This window comes from Macrotis lagotis, chromosome 5 (genome assembly GCF_037893015.1).
Source record: "Macrotis lagotis isolate mMagLag1 chromosome 5, bilby.v1.9.chrom.fasta, whole genome shotgun sequence".
Lineage (NCBI taxonomy): Eukaryota > Metazoa > Chordata > Mammalia > Peramelemorphia > Peramelidae > Macrotis > Macrotis lagotis.
The window spans coordinates 2,941,252-2,959,898 of NC_133662.1; the positions used below are offsets into that span (position 1 = coordinate 2,941,252).

General features: G+C 39.2%; 1 protein-coding gene across 5 annotated transcripts in view; it reads right to left on the reverse strand.

The window, feature by feature from the left end:
- The window catches only part of PPARD (peroxisome proliferator activated receptor delta), a 78,245-nt gene extending 59,598 nt beyond the window's left edge, over window positions 1-18,647 (reverse strand). For 3 of the 5 annotated variants that reach the window (XM_074236467.1, XM_074236465.1, XM_074236466.1), the window contains exons 1-3: window positions 18,499-18,646; window positions 9,359-9,442; window positions 4,260-4,344 (exon numbers count right to left, since the gene is read on the reverse strand). The gene's annotated coding sequence lies outside the window, so the exon portion shown is untranslated. Of the gene's footprint in view, window positions 1-3,730; window positions 4,239-4,259; window positions 4,345-9,358; window positions 9,443-18,498 lie in introns of those variants that run through there. The other 2 variants (XM_074236471.1, XM_074236468.1) reach the window with 2 other exon arrangements.

The window sequence follows — 18,647 nt, forward strand, 5'->3', positions numbered from 1 at the left end:
AGTTCTCTATGTATTTGAGAAATGAAGCCTTTCTCAGAGAAACTATAAATTCAGTTTCCTGCTTTTCTTCTAGTGCTGGTTGCATTGGTTTTGTCTGTGTAGAACTTTTTAAATTTAATATAATCAAAATTATTAATTTTATATCATGTAATACTCTCTATCTCTTGTAATAAATGCTTCCCTTATTCATAGTTCTGACAGGTAAAATTTTCCATTCTCCCCTAATTTGCCTATATATCACCTTTGATGTCTAAATCATGAACTCATTTTGACATTATCTTGGTACACAGTGTGAGACATTGGTCTATACTTAATTTCTACCAAAATGTTTTCCTGTTTTCCCAGAAATCTTTGTCAAATAATGAGTTCTTGTTCCAAAAGTTTGAATTTTTTGTTTGTCAAACACTAGACTGCTATGGTTATTTACTACTGTGCATTGTGTAACAGTCTTTCCCACTCATCTACCGCTCTTATTTCTTAGCCAGTAACAGATTATTTGGATGATTACAATTTTATAATATAGTTTGAGATCTGATACTGAAAGGTCACCTTCCTTCACATTTTTTCATTTATTCCCTTGATATTCTTGACCTTCTGCCCTTCCAGATGAAATTTTGTTATTATTTTTTCTAGCTCTCAAAAATAATTTTTTAGTAATTTGATTGATATGGCTGAGTTCAAAACTGGTCTCAGATATTTACTAGTTGTGTGACCCTGGGCAAGTCTCTTACCCCTGATTCCCTCAGTTTCCTCATCTGTAAAGTAAGCTAAAGAAGGAAATGGCAAACCACCACCGTAGTATCTTTGACAAGAAAACCCCAAATGGGGTCACAAAGAGTAGAACATCACTGAAAAAAAAAAAGTTGGAACCATGACAAATAGCAAGGAATATATATAAATTAATTTAGGTAGAATTGTGATTTTTATTATACTGGCTCAGTCTACCCATGAACAATTAAAATTTCCCCACATGTTTAGATCTGACTTTGTGTGAAAAATGTTTTGTAATTATGTTCATATGGTCCCTTAAATCTGTCTTGGCAGATAAGACTAACAAATATTTTATGTTGTAAATGGAATTTCTCTTTCTATCTCTTCTTGCTGGACTTTGTTGGTAATATATAAAAATGATGATTCAAAACACTTTTGAAATAGTCTTTTACTATTTAATTTTTAGGTGGCCCTGAGCTCTTAAAAGATAGGATAGTGAAGGCCAAGTTCATTCTGACATTTAATGATAGATTACATGTAGGTTGGCAGAATCCCAGCCTGATACCAGGTTGATTGAAGGGTAATGAATTTTTTGGTCATAACTCAAGAAAAATAGTGATAAAGGCATTAAGGGACAGCCATCTGCATGCTGGGATTATCCACACTGACAAAATACTGGAACTTTTAAGTAACTTGTTTAATTTTTCATATTTGTGTGTATGTGTGTGTGTGTGTATGTATATATACATACACACACACACACACACACACACACATACATGTCTATCCCTTTCAACCACATTTTTTTGGTCTATATCTGTGATTTCATTGATATGGGAACTTTCTCTACCAATGAAGGAAACTATCCTCTGCCCTGTCATTTACAGTCTTAAACAATTTCTGAGGGCTCTGAGGTGTTAAGTGACCTGATCAGGATAAAAGAATCTGTATATGGCAGAAATGAGTTTTGAATCAAGATCTTCCTGACTTAAGGTCATCAAGATCTGGGTACTTTGTCTCTTTTCTCTCTACAACTACACAATGGATGTGAAATATATAGCAGTTGGTTAATTGTTACCCATTTTAAGGAACCATTCTCTATTGAGTCAGAATGTTATTACTGATTATTATTCATAATTAATAACAATAAATAACAGTAAAACAATAATTATAATTAACATTCAGTTATAGCTCTTTAAAAGTTTTTAAATCATAGGTCCACTTCTCTCTACTCATCCGGCAACTTTCCAAGCTGAGGACTTTTCATCTGGCTAGAGCAATAGTCTTTTTGGTCTCCTTGCCTCAAATTGCTCCCCAAATCAAATCACCTTCCATTCAACTTCCAAAGTGATTTCCTAAATTATAGATTTGTCATATTATCCCCCTTTTCAATCACCTCCAGTGGCTCCCTAGTGCCTCTACAGGCAAAAAATAGAAAGCTTTCTATATGTATTTAAAGCTCTTCACAAGCTATTCCTGTCTTCTTACACATTTACTTCCCTCTACCAACTTGCTTTCCTCCTTTATGATGCTCCATCAGTCACCACTCTGCTTTGCTGTCCTCCCTTCTTTTTTTCAAAATCTTAGATCCAAAGCCCCCTTCTGAAGGATGTTTTCCCTCTGAGGTTATACCTTATTTCTAGCTGCATGTATCTTCTATATACCTCCACTCTTTCTATATCTACATACTGTCTTCTCCGTTAGATTGTATGTTCACTTAAGATAGAACATCTCTACTCTTCTTTGTCTCCCCAGTCCTTAGCAGAGACCTGCCAGAGTAAGCACTAAAAGTGGTCTTTTCAAACCTCCAAGAGATATGTATTATACCTGCATTACAAAAGAAAAAACAGATTCTCACAGCTATTGACATTCAAGCCCAGCTCCCTTGGCTCTAAGGTTGGTATTTTTTCTCTACTTTTTATGACTAGAGTTTTTTTTCCTCCTTTTATGATCTGGAATTAAATTTCCTGAGTAAAAAAGAATCTTCCAGGCCTACCCAACTCTTAGCTTCTGTACAGAGACCAGCAAGAGGTCCTGATAAATTATACAGCTTTCTTTGAAAGAAAGACTAGTCTAGTCAAACAGGTACTTTGCAAAATAGAACAGTTAATAAAAGACTGTAAAACTGTTTCTTTGAAAGTTAATAGGGCGGCTAGGTGGAGCAGTAGATAGAGCACTGGCCTTGGAGTCAGGAGTACCTGAGTTCAAATCCGGCCTCAGACACCTAGCCGTGTGGCCTTGGGCAAGCCACTTAACCCCACTGCCTTGCAAAAAAAAAAGTTAATAAGCCAAATTCTGCGAATCTCCTGCTTATAGGCAATTTTCACAAAATCTCAAATTAGAAAAGGGGTCAAAACAAATTAGAATTATACAATAGTGGAAGAAAAGTAAACTCTACAAATATTAGAATGACAATGATTGTCTAATGTAATAAAAGAAAACTCAAGAATCACAGTAAATCAAAACAATGTGAAGTAGCAATGTAAATCCATAAAAAAAATAACTAATACAAATGATAAAAATGGATAGAATGCTCTAAGGGGGCAGCTAGATGGCACAGTGAATAGTGTGCAAGGACTGGAGTCAGGAAGGTCATCTTGCCAAATTAAAATCTGGTCTCAGACCTTTACAAACTATGTGACGCTGGGCAAGTCACTTAACCCTGTTTGCCTCAGTTTCCTCATCTGAAATGTTCTGGAGAAGGAAATGGCAAAGCCACTCCAGTATCTTTGTCAAGAAAACCCCAAACAGAATCATGAAAAATCAGATGTGACTGAAAAAAATGACACAATGAGATAATGATGATGATAACATTCTAACTCATACTGCACCTTTATACGGTTTTGACATATGTGATTTACAGGATGTAAAGAATTACAAATAATTTAAAAAAAAAAACCAGGTGAAATAGTGTTAGAAAACAGATCCAGGGGCGGCTAGGTGGCGCAGTGGATAAAGCACCAGCCCTGGAGTCAGGAGTACCTGGGTTCAAATCTGGCCTCAGACACTTGATAATTACCTAGCTGTGTGGCCTTGGGCAAACCACTTAACACCATTTGCCTTGCAAAAACCTAAAAAACAAAAAACAAAAACAAAACAAAACAAAACAGATCCAGATTTAAAAACTAAAGAATATGGCTTTAGATTAACACAGGATCATGACACCCAAATTATTTAATGATGGCCAACTATTTCAGTCAGAGAACCTGGGTTAAATCCTTCTGACACTTCCCAGTGTCAGAGAACCTCCCCCAGGTCTTAGTTTTTTCATTTGTATAAAAGTTGAACTAAATAGTTTCTAAGGTCCCTTCCAGTATTAGATCTATGATCCCAAGACATCTTCTCCAGAGAATAATTTATCCTTTTAAGGGAAATTGTCCCCTTCAGAAAAGAACTTGAATTAATTTTACTTTCAAAGGTCAAAGAATAGAACCCTAGGAGCTCAGAGCCCAAGAAAACAAACAGTAGGGTAAGAAAATCTAGCTAGCCTAGGTTCTTCCATCATTCCCCCTACCCAAGGCTCATTCTCTTCCAGGTTCACTTCTTACCTTTTTGTCTCTTTTCCAATTTCCTTTTCTTTCAGGAGTTGCTATCTCAGGAGCCCACTGAGGTTAGGTCTGGGTTTGGTTGGATCTGGGAAAGGGGAAGAGAAAAAGCTAATTGTAAGGTCCATAGTACTTTCACCTCCTCCTGGCTTCACAGAACTCAACATTATCACTTACCAGGAGATTAGGTTTTGAGGGAGGATTCTGAGAAGTCGAAATACCAGTCTCCCTCAATGATAAATGCATAATTGTTCTGAACTCATCTACAATGGCTAGTATGATGCCACCCATTATATTATGCCCACCCTAATGATCCTGAACTCCCACTCCCATCATTATATATAAACCTATTCCCCATCTCCAATACCCAATTTCTTTCTTTCCTTTTTTTTAAATTTTTTGAAAGGCAATGGAGTTAAATGACTCCAAGGTCACACAGCTAAGCATTAAGTGTCTGAGGCCAGATTGAAATTCAGGTCCTCCTGACTCCAGGGCTGGTGCACTATCCACTGCGCCACCTAGCTACCCCCCAATTTCTTACTCTTGTCCCCTCAATTGCCCACTCCAGATTTACCTTTACTAGCAAACTTACTTTCATCTTAAATCTTTTCTTTTCTCTATCCTTCCACCTTCGAGCACTCACCGGGACAAGGCTCCCTCCCAATGACCCCAGATCCCTGGGTACCCTTTCTGGCACTGGTTGCACTTTAACTCATATTATCCACCCCTCCCCCAATCCACTTGCTCCTCATTGCTTGCTATGTTCAGATTCTCCTTTTATCATTAGGAAATGATCTCTCCTATAAGGTTCATTTAATCCAATCAATCAATTCTATCTCAACTATTATCTATTTTTGGGGTTTTTTTAAAGAGACTTGCACAAGGTCACACAACTAGGCAATTATTAAGTGTCTTCGGCTACATTTGAACTCAGGCCCTCCTGACTCCAGAGCCAGTGCTCTATCTACTACACCACCTAGCTGCCCCCACAAGTATTATCTATTAATCCCAAGACTGCTCTCCTTTGCTACGTCAATGAGTTCAATGCCTGACTGACATCTCTCCATGTCAAGTTCTATTCTCATGCTAGAGAATCTGAACATACATACTTACGCTTCTTCCAACAACCCAACTTCTCAGTGTTTTAATTTACTCTACTCTCACCTGGGGATGTTTAGCCTAGAAAAGAGACAATGGGACAAAAGGGAGGAATGGGGCAAGATAGTTCTCAAGAATCTGAAGAACTGTCATGTGAAAGATAAGAGTGGCTCTGCTTACTCCAGAGGGCAGAATTAGAGAAGCTGCAGAGGACTTGATTTGAAGAAAAAATTCCTAAAAAAGTCAAAAAATAAAATGGGCAGAGAAGGGAGCTCTAAAGCTCCCTTTTCCTTAGGTTTTTTCCCCCTTTTCAAATGTTTTACTGATGCTCTCTTTTTAAAAATCACTATCATTTTCCAATGATTTCTATCCCAACAGAACCTTCCCTAGTAACAAATGTATAGTCAATCAAAAAAAAAGATCAACAAATAGGCTGTCTATGCAAATTTATCCTTCATTCCTATTTGCTAAGGAGAGGCAGATAGGTATGGAATGAGGATGAGGAATGCTTTGCCCTCAATTCTTTTTTTTTTTTTAGGTTTTTGCAAGGCAAATGGGGTTAAGTGGCTTGCCCAAGGCCACACGGCTAGGTAATTATTAAGAATTATTAAGTGTTGGGGGCGGCTAGGTGGTGCAGTGGACAGAGCACTGGCCTTGGAGTCAGGAGTACCTGAGTTCAAATCCGGCCTCAGACACTTAATAATTACCTAGCCGTGTGGCCTTGGGCAAGCCACTTAACCCCATTGCCTTGAAAAAACCTAAAAAAAAAAAAGAATTATTAAGAGTCTGAGACCAGATTTGAACCTAGGTATCCTGACTCCAAGGGCTGGTGCTTTATCCACTGCGCCACCTAGGCACCCCTTTTGCCCTCAATTCTAAAGCCACATCTGGTCATTAGTTCTTCACTACTTCTGTCTTCAAGCAGTTGCCTGATGACCACTTATTTTGGGAGTTGTTAGGTAACTTTAGCTCATATATTGGTTGGATTGGATAAAATCTGAAGTCTCTTTCCCAAGTGACTCCATGAAATAAGCTTAAATTATGGCAGAAGGGTAGTCTTTTTCGGGTCACCTATGAATGGAGTCTCCCCTCATAAGAAAGTAAGCCCTTAAAGGGAAGGAAATGTCTTTGCTCTTTGATTTGTTCTCAGCAAAATGCTGGGTCCACAAGAAGCACTTAATAAAAGATTTTTCACTCTTTTATCTTATCTGGAATTATTTATACCTGATTTACTAAAATACTACAATTTCCTAACTAATCCCTGCTTCTAAATTGTCTCTACCCACACTCTTTTTTGCATATACCACCATAATCTTTTTATGACTCTGCTTTCATCATATCTTGTCCCTCTTCCATGTTTTAAACAAGTCTCCACCTTCCATGGTCATTGGATCCTCACTCATAAATTTTTCAGCCTTCCATAAACCCAATCTGGATTTACCTTATCCTCATCAATAACCAAAGGAGTTCATATTTCTACTGGAATTTAGAGTTTACAAAGTTTTTTATACTCATAACACTAACAGGCAGTGCAAGAATTATCCCTATTTCATGGATGAGGAAACAGAGGTGATATGACATGACCCAAGTGATAATCAATGGGAAAAAAGGGATTTGAATTCAAGCGTTATGATGCTAGTCTAATAATCTTTCTACTACATTCAACTAAGATCTTACGAATGTTTTCAAAATGATATAGCCATCTAGTGATAGAGTGAGCTCCTTGTCATTTAAAGCATTCAGAGAATGAATGTCTATCCAAGGTACCAAAGAAGGAATAAGAAATTGTTCTGGATCCCTCCTAAGTCTATTCTATTTCTCTAACTTCATTTTCCATGACTAATGAATCTTACTCATAGTTCCACATCAAAGATAACCTATTTCCGTTGCTTACAAAACACTTGTAGTTATATCATAGTCATTTGACCAGTTTTCCAAAAGAGAAGCAGTTTAGGACAGCAATAATAGTAACGAGATTAGTAATATAAACATAAATAAATTTGAAATTTTAATTTGAAGTCAGTGTTTTATATGGCGACTAAGCATATTCAGACTCACTTACCTTCTCCCTGACAGCATCCTCTTCATTTTTCAATTTCCTTCAAGGCCCTACCCTTCTTCAAATATTACCTTACCCACAATCAGTAGACACTCTGGCAATTACTCTCTCCTTGTAAGTACCTACAATTTTTGTCTATATTACTTATTTCACATTTAGTGTATATTATTCTGATCAGTAGTGTCATAGCAAAAAAAAAAAAAAAAAAAAAAAAGGAGTTGAAGCTAAAACAGTCCAAATTCTTCATTCCACAAATGAGAAACATGGAGGGGAAGTGATCTGTCCAAGGTCATACAGGTAATAAGTCACAAGCTATGAGTCAAACCTTGTGATTAAATTCAGGGCTCTATTATTCTAGCTGCCACTACTAGTTTTTTTTTTTAAGTTTTTTTGTAAGGCAAACAGGGTTAAGTGGCTTGCCCAAGGCCACATGGCTAGGTAATTATTAAGTGTCTGAGACCGGATTTGAATCCAGGTACTCCTGACTTCAGGGCCAGTGCTTTATCCACTATGCCACCTAGCCACCCCCCCCCACTACTAGTTTTTTAATCTTTTAACTTGCATGTTCTATCTCCTAGCTAGATTGCACAACATTCAAGGCAAGGCTGACAAGAACTTTTTTTTTTTTTTACAAACTCAGTGTCAGGCTTAATAGTTATTTGTTATTTTGATTATGGGAGGACAACATCACTTCCCTAAGACAAATTAGAAAGGCTGATTAAGAGATATTGCAGACTACTTCCCTTTTCAAAAAAATCTAGGATTTCATTCATCCAGGCAGAATTGAAGATATGAAGCTACATGAGTATTCCTAGAATATCAAAAATTACCTCCACTGTCCAACTGATGATGATTCTAATAAAAAAATTAATAACAACCACAACCACTGAGTAGCCTAATGAAAAAAGATAAAAATCCTATCTCAATCCTTCTTAATAAGTCTCATTCACCCAAAGACCCCTTCCCTTCCCCACTCCCACACTCCAGTCCAATAATTCCAAATTTCCTTTCATGAAGACAGTATGAATATGAGAACAAGTTAGATCCTGGATTATGGTCTTTCTTTCTTTCTTTTTGGTTTTCTTTTTTTAGGTTTTTTTGCAAGGCAAATGGGGTTAAGTGGCTTGCCCAAGGCCACACAGCTAGGTAATTAGTCAGGTACTCCTGACTCCAAGGCTGGTGCTTTATCCACTACACCACCTAGCCACCCCGATTATGGTCTTTCTGCAAGCTCTCTAAACAATTCCCCCAAGGCCATCTGACCAAAAGACACACTAGGCTCATTACCCTATTTGGCAACAGAAAAATCCAAAAAATCTTCAAGATAGAAAAAGCCTATGAAGAGACAGCATTTCAGAGAAGCTACTGATGAACCTTTGATAGTGAAACAACATAAGCAAAAACTCCCCCTTGTCCCCAGCTAGAACCAGTCACTGCAACCAGATCTTCTGCACATATTCTCCCTCCTGTTTGCAGACAGAGAGCAGGACAATGAATATTACCTACCCAAAACTCACTTGCTAGGCTGTCATAAAACATTAAGTATCCTGAGAACAAACACTGTAAAATGAAAGGATTGTTTGCTTTACAGGGAGGTGGCTCAAAAAAAAGATGGAGTAAACAGTTTTGCAGATCACAGCCTGGAAGTTGTGTGGACTTCAGACATTTAGATCTTCATGACAGCAGGGATATTGGAAGGAGAGAGGATGGAAGCCTCAGTTCTCCCAACAAAAAAGCAGTGGCATTGACGTTCACTTATTTGATAAATAAATATTTATTAAGCATCTACTCTGTGTAAGGAACTGTGCACAAATAATAGTAGACAGTAGTAACTATGAAGTTGTGTCATTTGGGGCTTTGTCCCATCTGAATATCACCTGAATCCCCTTACGTGCTTCTATATCTGAAGTAATGGGAAATTCTAAGTTTACAAAAATGAGGTTACCTCTTTGGAGAATACGTCCTCATGTGTCAGTGAGCAGCAACAGTCTTAGAAGTGTCATATGCATGCCAAACACACCACAGAAAACTGGAAGGAGAAAAACAAAACTCAAAACCTTCATCTAAAAGGAGTTAAAAGTCAGGCAAGGAACTTTCTTTTTTCCTTTATTTTTTTTTAGGTTTTTTTTTTTTTTGCAAGGCAAATGGGGTTAAGTGGCTTGCCCAAGGCCACACAGCTAGGTAATTATTAAGTGTCTGAGACCAGATTTGAACCCAGGTACTCCTGACTCCAAGGCCGGTGTTTTATCCACTACGCCACCTAGCCGCCCTTTTTTTAGGTTCTTGCAAGGCAAATGGGTTAAATGCTTGCCCAAGGCCACACAGCTAGGTAATTATTAAGTGTCTGAGATCGGATTTGAACTCGAGTACTCCTGACTCCATGGCCGGTGCTCTATTCAGTGCGCCACCTAGCTGCCCCTGCAAGGAACTTTCAAAAGAATTTAAACCTAAAAGCAAAGCACCCAATATACCAATGTAGGCTAGCTCCTTCTATATCCCCCTTTTCTAACCTGAAATGCCATCATTCTCTTGGTCTGAGTCAGTAAATGTGTCTCATTTTTAAAAGCAACCTGCTACTTCCAAGCAAGCAGACATGCGCTGCTTCACAAGAGTGTGCCAGGGCCGAGGGGAGAGAAGAAGGACCAGGGAATAGGGAAGACCAACAAGGTAAAGAATCAAGTCTAGGCATCTATTATCTAAAAAGAAAAAATTAAGGGATGAGAAAAGACCCAAGAGATTTTACAGTGGTGGAAAAGATGAGAGGGAAAGGGGATAGAAGGAAGGAAGGAGAACATGAACAATACTCTCTTCAGAATTGGTTCAAAGAAGAAATAACATATATATATATGTTCAAGTTGGGTGTAGATATTTTACCATACAGGAAAGTAGGATGGGAAGAGGATGAGAGAAGCAAGAGGGGGAGCTGACTGAAGGGAGGGAGGATTGGGAGAGGTAAAAATCAAAAGCAAAAGACTTTTGAGAATGAACAGGGTAAAAGGAGAGAGAGAACAGGATAAACAGGAGGAAATAGGATAGAAATACATAGTAATCATAAATGTGAAAAAAAAGTTTTACATCAAGTTTCTCTGATAAAAATTTCATTTCTCAAATTTATAGAAATAAGTCATTTCTCAACTGATAAATGGTCAAAAGACATGAACAGTTTTCAGACAAAATAATCAAAGCTATCTATAGTCCTATCAAAATACTTTAAATCACTAATGATTAGTGAATTATTAAAATAACTCTAAAGTACCACCATACACATATCAGATTGGCTAATATGACAGAAAAGGAAAATGACAAATGGTAGATGAGATGTGGGGAAAATTAAAATAATAATGAACTGTTGATAAAGCTGTAAACTGATTCAACCATTCTGGAGAGCAATTTGGAACTATGCCCAAAGGGCTAAAAAGCATGTATTCCCTTTGATCAAGCAGACCATTACTAGGTCTATTTCCCAAAGAGATAAAAACAAAAAAGAAAAGGATCTATATGTAAAAAACATTTACAAATAGCTTTTTTAGCGGTGGTAAAGAATTGGAAATTGAGGGGAGATTCATCATTTGGAGAATTGGCTGAACAAACTGTGTATAATTGTAAAGGAATGCAATGTGCTTTAAGAAATGACGAGAAGGATGCTCTCAGAAAAACATGAAAAGACTTACTTGAACTAATGCAAAGTGAAATGAGCAGAACTGGAGAATACTGTACATACTAACTATATTATATGATGATCTACTGTGAATGAACTATTCCCAGCAATACAATGAATGATTCAAGACAGTTATGAAGGATTTATGATGAAAGGTACTGTCCATCTTCAGAGAAAAAACTGGAGGAGCTTGAATGCAGATTGAGGATTCTTTTTTATTTCACTTAATTTTTCTTGAGGTTTTTTTGGTCTTTGTTTTCTTTCATTGCATGACTTACATGGAAATGTGTTTTACGTGACTACAGATGTATAATCTATGTCAAAATTAGTTATCTTCTCATTGGGGGGAGAGGAGGAAGGAGAGAATTTGGAACTCAAAATTTGAAAAAAGAATGCAAAATTGTTCCTACATGTAATTGGGGGGGAAAATAAAATATTTAATAAAAAAAAAAGACTAGACATTCAACACACAGCAATCCTACAAAATGCTAACATCCAGAGTCCATTTCATAAACCCAAAGCTGCTTGGGGATAAATCCTAAGTCATATTCTAAGTGCACATTCCTTATCATTATCAAAGCTAGGAATCACCTGCCAATAGAACACGATTCATATTTCTGAAACTCTATGAGAGAAGAAATTAACTTCATCTTATTCTTAGATTATATGTTCATCCCAGGCTCTGATATACTATAACCTAGTCTGATTGAATCAACTCCTAAAAATCTCAGGATACCAAGGGTTCGTTTTTTGTCTTCTACACTGTAGGCACTTAATAAATGACTGTTGACTAATTAAATGGCATTATAAGACATGTGTAGGACATCATCAATCACCTAAAGTATTTCTGTGTGACAAGTAAGGATAAGACAAGGTGCTGGGAAGATGTTAGAAGTTGTCAATTAGGAGATTCCACAATCTGGGCAGAACAGGGTACTATGACCTGGCAGGAGGAGCTCCTGGAGAGCAAATGGTTTAACTGAATAGCTTTCCAGTCAATAGATGGTAAGCAAGACAGTCTTCTTCCTCTTCTACAAGTATGTGGATTCTGGGAAAGGGACAGGTCCCAACTCATCCTGGTTTGAGGAGTAAGGAGAGGGAAGGAGAAGGGACCCAGGGGCTTCTAGTGCTCAAAAACATGCTGGGATATGTAGGCCCTAAGGACTGTTGCATAAAGAAAAGGACAACTGCATTCTTGTCTAAATCATGCCAAATGAGAGTACCTGACAGGTCCCTGGCCATAATTAATACTGGTGCTGCTTGGGTCTATTCAGATGACCTAGGGCAAGAGGTTTAAGTGCCTAGAATATTGGACAGGAAGGCTTTAAAAAAGCAAGTCTCTGATAGTGGATTCAGAAAGTGAATTAAAAATGATGGGACTAGGGCAAATACAGGAGTATCAGCTCAATAAACTAGGTCAGGATTATGTAGTTAGACATAAGATACCAATATGAGCAAATAACCTAATCTAGGAAAGTGTGAGGTACTTGTCAATCCCATGCTTTTTAATGACCAAAAAGAAAACACATTTTTGAAATGAACTATTAAATGTTAGATTTAAAATTTTAATATACTACTAGTACTCCTTGATCAGAAGAAATAGAAGTAAGCAAAATATAAGATATTCACCTGGTTGCAGTAGTCGGAGCCTGAATCAGCTGCAGTACAACCAATTCCCACTTGGATTATTAAGCAGCTTTAAGCCTTCCGATATAATGTCCTTCTGTCAGTTTAAATGACAGAATTGGCAAACAATGGAGCAGATTGGTGAACATTAGAATAAGGTAGATCTTAACTGTTTTGGACTGTATAAGCCAAGTCTTGTTTTAAGATTAGGAGTTGGAAATGACCACCAAAGGCACTTCTACAACCTCATTAAAATAACCTAATACAAACATGCCAGGGATATTCTTCATAAAGATGCTAATTGACTTCAAAGGATCAATGGTGAAGCACATCTCCTGACTCTTGGCATAAAGGTGACAGATTATCAATGCAAAATAGCATGATATATATTTCAGTCATGACCAGTATGTAAATCTGCTTGCTTGACTGGACTTTATTACAAGGAAAGGATTTTTTTTGGGGGGGGGGGAGGCAAAAATCGTTGGGAAACTTTGAATTCTCTCTCTCTCTCTCTTTTTTTTAAGGTCTTTGCAAGATAAATGGGGTTAAGTGGCTTGCCCAAGGCCACACAGCTAGGTAATTATTAAGTGTCTGAGGCTGGATTTGAACCTACGTACTCCTGACTCCAGGGCTGGTGCTTTATCCACTGCCACCTAGCCACCCCTGAATTCCCTTTTTCAATCCACTATTGGAGAGTTGCTCTTAATCCTTCCTGTCCAGTATTGTAGGCACTTAAGAACTATTCCCCAGGGCATTTGAATAGACTCAAGCAGCACCAGTATTAATTATGGTGATGTGAAAAAAGGTGCATTGAAAAAAATATTTGAAAAGAAAAACAAGAGGGAGAGTCCATCCTTCAAGGTTTATAAAAAGGAGAGGGGAGAATCACCTATCTCCATCTATATCCTACAAGTTCACAAAGTAGGAAGACCCTCAGAAAAGACCAAAGACAAGTAGTCATTCAGTCTGTCAGTAGATTCACTTGTGAACCCAGCTTGCTACTTGTTGAAATTTTTTCCTTACGATCAACTTTAAAATTACCTCCCCTTTGTGAGGATACTAAATCAAACCTCAGAAACTGATTTCAAATCTTGGAGAATTTTGTTCCCCTTATATTTGCTAAGTGCATCCAAATCAACCTCTAAGATAAAAGTCAAACAATTGTATAAAACCAAACATCTAAAAACTGAGGCCTGATAGAAAAATAGTTTTACTCTGAAATTAAAGAAAGCTAATCAAATTTTCAGGACTCTCCAAAATAAACAAAGAAATACATGAAAATAGAGGGTATTTTATATCTAAATCAAGATTTTCCAGAAGACAAGACCAGAATAAATATTAATAAACTGCCTTCAGAGAAATTAAATGACAAGCTACCAAAATAGTTGCATCTCTCATTTTTAAGAACGGGGTCATGGGGGGCATTGTGGAGCAGTGGATAGATAGAGCATCAGTTCTGGAGTCAGGAGGACCTGAGATCAAATGCGATTTCAGATACTTAATACTTACTTAGCTGTGTGACCTTGAGCAAAAACAAAAAAAAACCAAAAAAAAATGGGGTCATACTCGTATAGTTTAGGAACGGTACTGTATAAAAGGAGATAACTTCTGGTTTCTCTATAAACTTTTGGTTGACTGCTGCATACCTCATGATGCAAGCAGACCAGTAGTCAATCAGTCACACAGTTGTGTCTGAGAGTCCCTATAGTGTGGAGAAAGAAACTAGTTTTAGGCTCTTTGATTTCTACCTAGATCTCAGCAAGTGTGAAATAAGACTTATGGAAATAAGACTATGGAAAAAAGATAATGATACTGAATCATAAAGGATGAATGAGGTTTGTATTTTTTAAAAAAAACATTGTAAAAGAACTGATTTCTAAACTATATAGAGGCCTGAATCAAATTTACAAAAAAACAAGTCATTCCCCAATTGATAAATAGTCAAAGGATATGGAAAGGCAATTCTCAGGAGAAGAAATCAAAGCAACTTCAGTCATATGAAAAATTGCTCTAAATTATTATTGATTAGAGAAATGCAAATTAAAATATCTCTGAGGTACCACCCCACACCTATCAGATTAGCCAATATGACTAGAAAGGAAAATGATCAATGTTGGAAGGGTTGTGGGAAAACTGGGACACTAATACATTGTTGGTGGAGCTGTCAACTGATCCATCCTTTCTGAGGAGCAATCTGAAATTATGCCCAAAGGGCAATAAAACTGTGCATACCCTTTGATCCAACAATACCATTACTGGGTCTATATCCTGAAGAGATCATGAAAACAAAGAATGTACAAATTGTACATAAATACTCATAGAAGCTTTTTTTGTAGTGGCAAAGAATTGGAAATTGAGGGATGTCCATTAATTGAGGAAAAGTTGAACAAACTGTGGTATATGTATGTGATGGAACACTACTGTTCTTTAAGAAATCATGAGGGGTTGTATCATGGCCTAGAGGAAAGCGCTCTGGCTTTGGCGCTGGGGAAGCCAAGGTTTTAGAATCCCACCTCTGATCTATGAAGATCAGGACTCAATCCCGCAAGTTTTGGGGCAGCTACATGGCGCAGTGGATAGAGCACCAGCCCTGGAATCAGGAGTACCTGAGTTCAAATCCAGCCTCAGACACTTAATAATTACCTAGCTGTGTGGCCTTGGGCAAGCCACTTTAACCCCACTGCCATGCAAAAACCTAAAAAAAATAGCTCTAAGAAATCATGAGGGACAAGATTTCGGAAAAAGCTTGGAATGATTTGCATGAATTCAGAGCAAAATGAGCAGGACCAGAAAACATTGTACACACTAACAACAACATGGGATGATGATGAACTATGATGGACTTTTTCATTTCAGCAGTACATAAATCAAAGACAAATTTAAAAGACTTGTGATGGAAAATACTATCTATATCCAGAGAAAGAATTGGAATTTAAATGAAGAGTAAAGATTATTATCTTCAGTTTTTAAAAATTGTCATTTTTTTCTCCAATGTTTTCTTTCTTCCATTTGGATTTGATCATTCTTTCATAACATGATCAATATGGATCTATGCTTAGCATGGTTATAAACATGGAGTCTTTCTGTATAGGGGAAGGGGAAGGGAAGGGAGGGAGGGAGAAAATGTAAAACTCAAAATCTTGCCAAAAAAAAATTGGTAAAAAAACTCAACAATATTGCAGGGAATTTCAATAGTGGAAACTCCTTTCATATGGAATACAAATCATCTATAACTTGCAACTAGAAAGAGGGAATAGCGTAGGAGGAGGAAGAGGGGAGGAAGAGAATGTCATTAAGAGGTTAAATGATTGGCTCAGTCACAGTGCTAATATGTTCAGAAGCCAGACTTGAATCCAGGTCTTCCAGACTCAAAAAAATGTCTATTATTGACTTTACTCCACTATCTCTCATCTAAAAGGGATGATTATCTGCAAATTCCAGGGCTCATCAGACAAGAAATCTGATCCTAAAACTAGAATTGGAGAATAATCTTCTTAGGCTAAGAGATAGCAGGAGCAAGCCTGAGGGTCAAGTGATGTTATGGAAACATCCTTATTTTCTGAAATGGAGCAAGATGAAGGGAAGGGAAACATGAAACAGAGCTAGGGAATCATCCTGTAGTGACTGATCCTACTCAGTCACTACATTCATACACATTCTCATTCTCTCTCTCTCTCTCTCTCTCATTCTCTCTCTCTCTCTCTCTCGTTTTCTCTCTCCCAATGTCTTTCTCTCCCAATCTGTCTCTCTCTCTCTCTCTGTCTCTGTCGCTGTCTCTCTCTTTCTCTCCCTGAAAGGGAAAAGCTGGAGTTGGCCTCTAGCAACCCTTGGCCCGTACCCAGTTCAGCTGCTCTTCATTCTTTGATAGTTCCTGGAAGTCATCTGCTTTAAAGAGGGAAATTTTACAGTATTGAGATACAAAAATTTTCCCACTAATTGGAATACCACACTCATTATCTCTGTTCTCCTTGCCCCTATTCTGCATATTCACATTCCTACCCATCTTCTTCATGTTTGGCTCTTCAGGCACTCAAGCTGTGACTTTAAAATTCCTAAGGTGAATGGGGAAGACAATGTGTAGAGTAAAGGTTACTTCCTTGGGGCAAGGGGACAAGGATCCAGGAACTGAATTGCAGGGATTTGAATTAAATAAAAAATTAAGGGTAAGGATGAAGAAGAGAGAAGTAGACAGGATCTTAAAAATTGATGAAAAGCAACAAGGACCTAGGACAGTAAGTAAAGATATGTGCTGAGGAAGACAACTGAGATGTAGATTAGGTCACTGGGGTGTGAAATTAAGTTGACAGAATATTGAGACTCACTGGGTGATTTAAACCAGGGAAGAGAAAGCCACAGATACCCTAGGTGGAGACCTGCATTGAAAATGAAAACTGAGGATACAGAAGGGAACACAAGGATGGAGAATGGAACATGGGAAGTTTGGAAAAGATACTGGAAAGGACAGAAGACAATATAGGGAAATTGGAAGAAGGGATAAGGTCTCTAGAATAATGGAGGGATTGGGATCAGAAAGGAAGAGTCACGGGGCAAGGTGATAAGAGAACAGAATGGGGAAAAGGATAATAAGAAGATGGGCAGGTGGTGTGGACAATGAGCTCAGAGGGAACAGTGATACACTAATCTAAGAAGTGTAGACTAGGAAGGTGGCATGAAGACAGGGCTGGGATAACCCTTTGGGGACTGGAAGTATGGTGAAAACATTCAGTTTCAGAGGACTCAGTAGTAAGATTTGGGGGGATGTGGATGGTGTTTAAACAAATTGCACAATGAAGGGTGAGGAATGAGGTGGAGGGGGTGGACAGGGACAAAGAAATGGAATAATGATACAAAGACATAAAACAGAAATAGCTCTGACACAGTGGAGACTTGGGGGGAAGAAGAATATGGAAATGGTGATAGAGGGAAACAAGGTAGTGATCTGGAAGGATTAAGGGCAGGGAGAAGAAAAAGCAAGAAAAGAAATGGGGGAGTTAGAGAGGGATAAGACTAAGGAGATGAGGAAGGAGAACACATGGGGAGATAAAGGAGAAAAGCTGGAAAGGGAAGAGAAGGGAAGGGAAAGGGATAGAATAGAAAACTGGGAGGGAAGAAATGAGGAAGGGAAAGGAGATGGAGAAGGAAAAGAAGAAATAGAAAAGGAGATGGGGAGAGAGAGGAGATGAGCAAGAGGGAGAATGGGTGACAAAAAGGGAAGGGAGAAGGAATGGGAGAGATGGGGCAGGAGAAGGGGTGGAAAGAAAGGGAAGTGATGGAATGGAGAAGAGAAGGAGAAAGAATGGGGAAAAGGAACAGGAAGTAGAAATGGGGAGAAGATGTGTAAGGAGAAGAAAGAAACGCAGAGGTAGGCTGGAAGAGGGTCAGGGAGGGAGAGATGGGAAGGAAGGAGAGAGGAAGAGGGGGGATGGAAAGAAGGACGGAATTGTAGGAAGGAAGAGAAAAGGAACGGGCTGGGGGGGCGGGGGCGTGAGGAAGGGCAAGTCGGGGGGGGCGAGAAGCCGGAGAAGAGCCTGGAGGGGACCGGGTGATGGAGGGAGCGGCGAGAAACGGGCGAGATGGCCGAGGAGAGAGGCGGGAGCGAGGGGAGACAGAGGCAGATGCTGGGGGCGACGCGCGGGACGAGGGGCCGGGCAGGCGGCAGGGGCGCCGCGGGGCGAGGGGGAGCCGGGGCCTGGCCGGCGGCCTGCGCTCCGGTGCCCGCCCGGGCTGCCCCCGGCCCGCCGCGGTCTCCTCGGGCGCCCTCCCGCGGGGCGCCCTCCCGCGGGGCCCTCCCTCCGGCCTACCTGCCCGCGCCGCCGCCCGCTCCGACCCCGGGCCCGACTGCGGCCGGAAGCGAGCCTCGGCCTCCGCCGCCGCCTCCCGCGCTCCGGGGCTCCTCGGTCCGGCCAAAACTTTTCCCATTAACCCCGGCTCGGCGGCGGCGGCGGCCGCG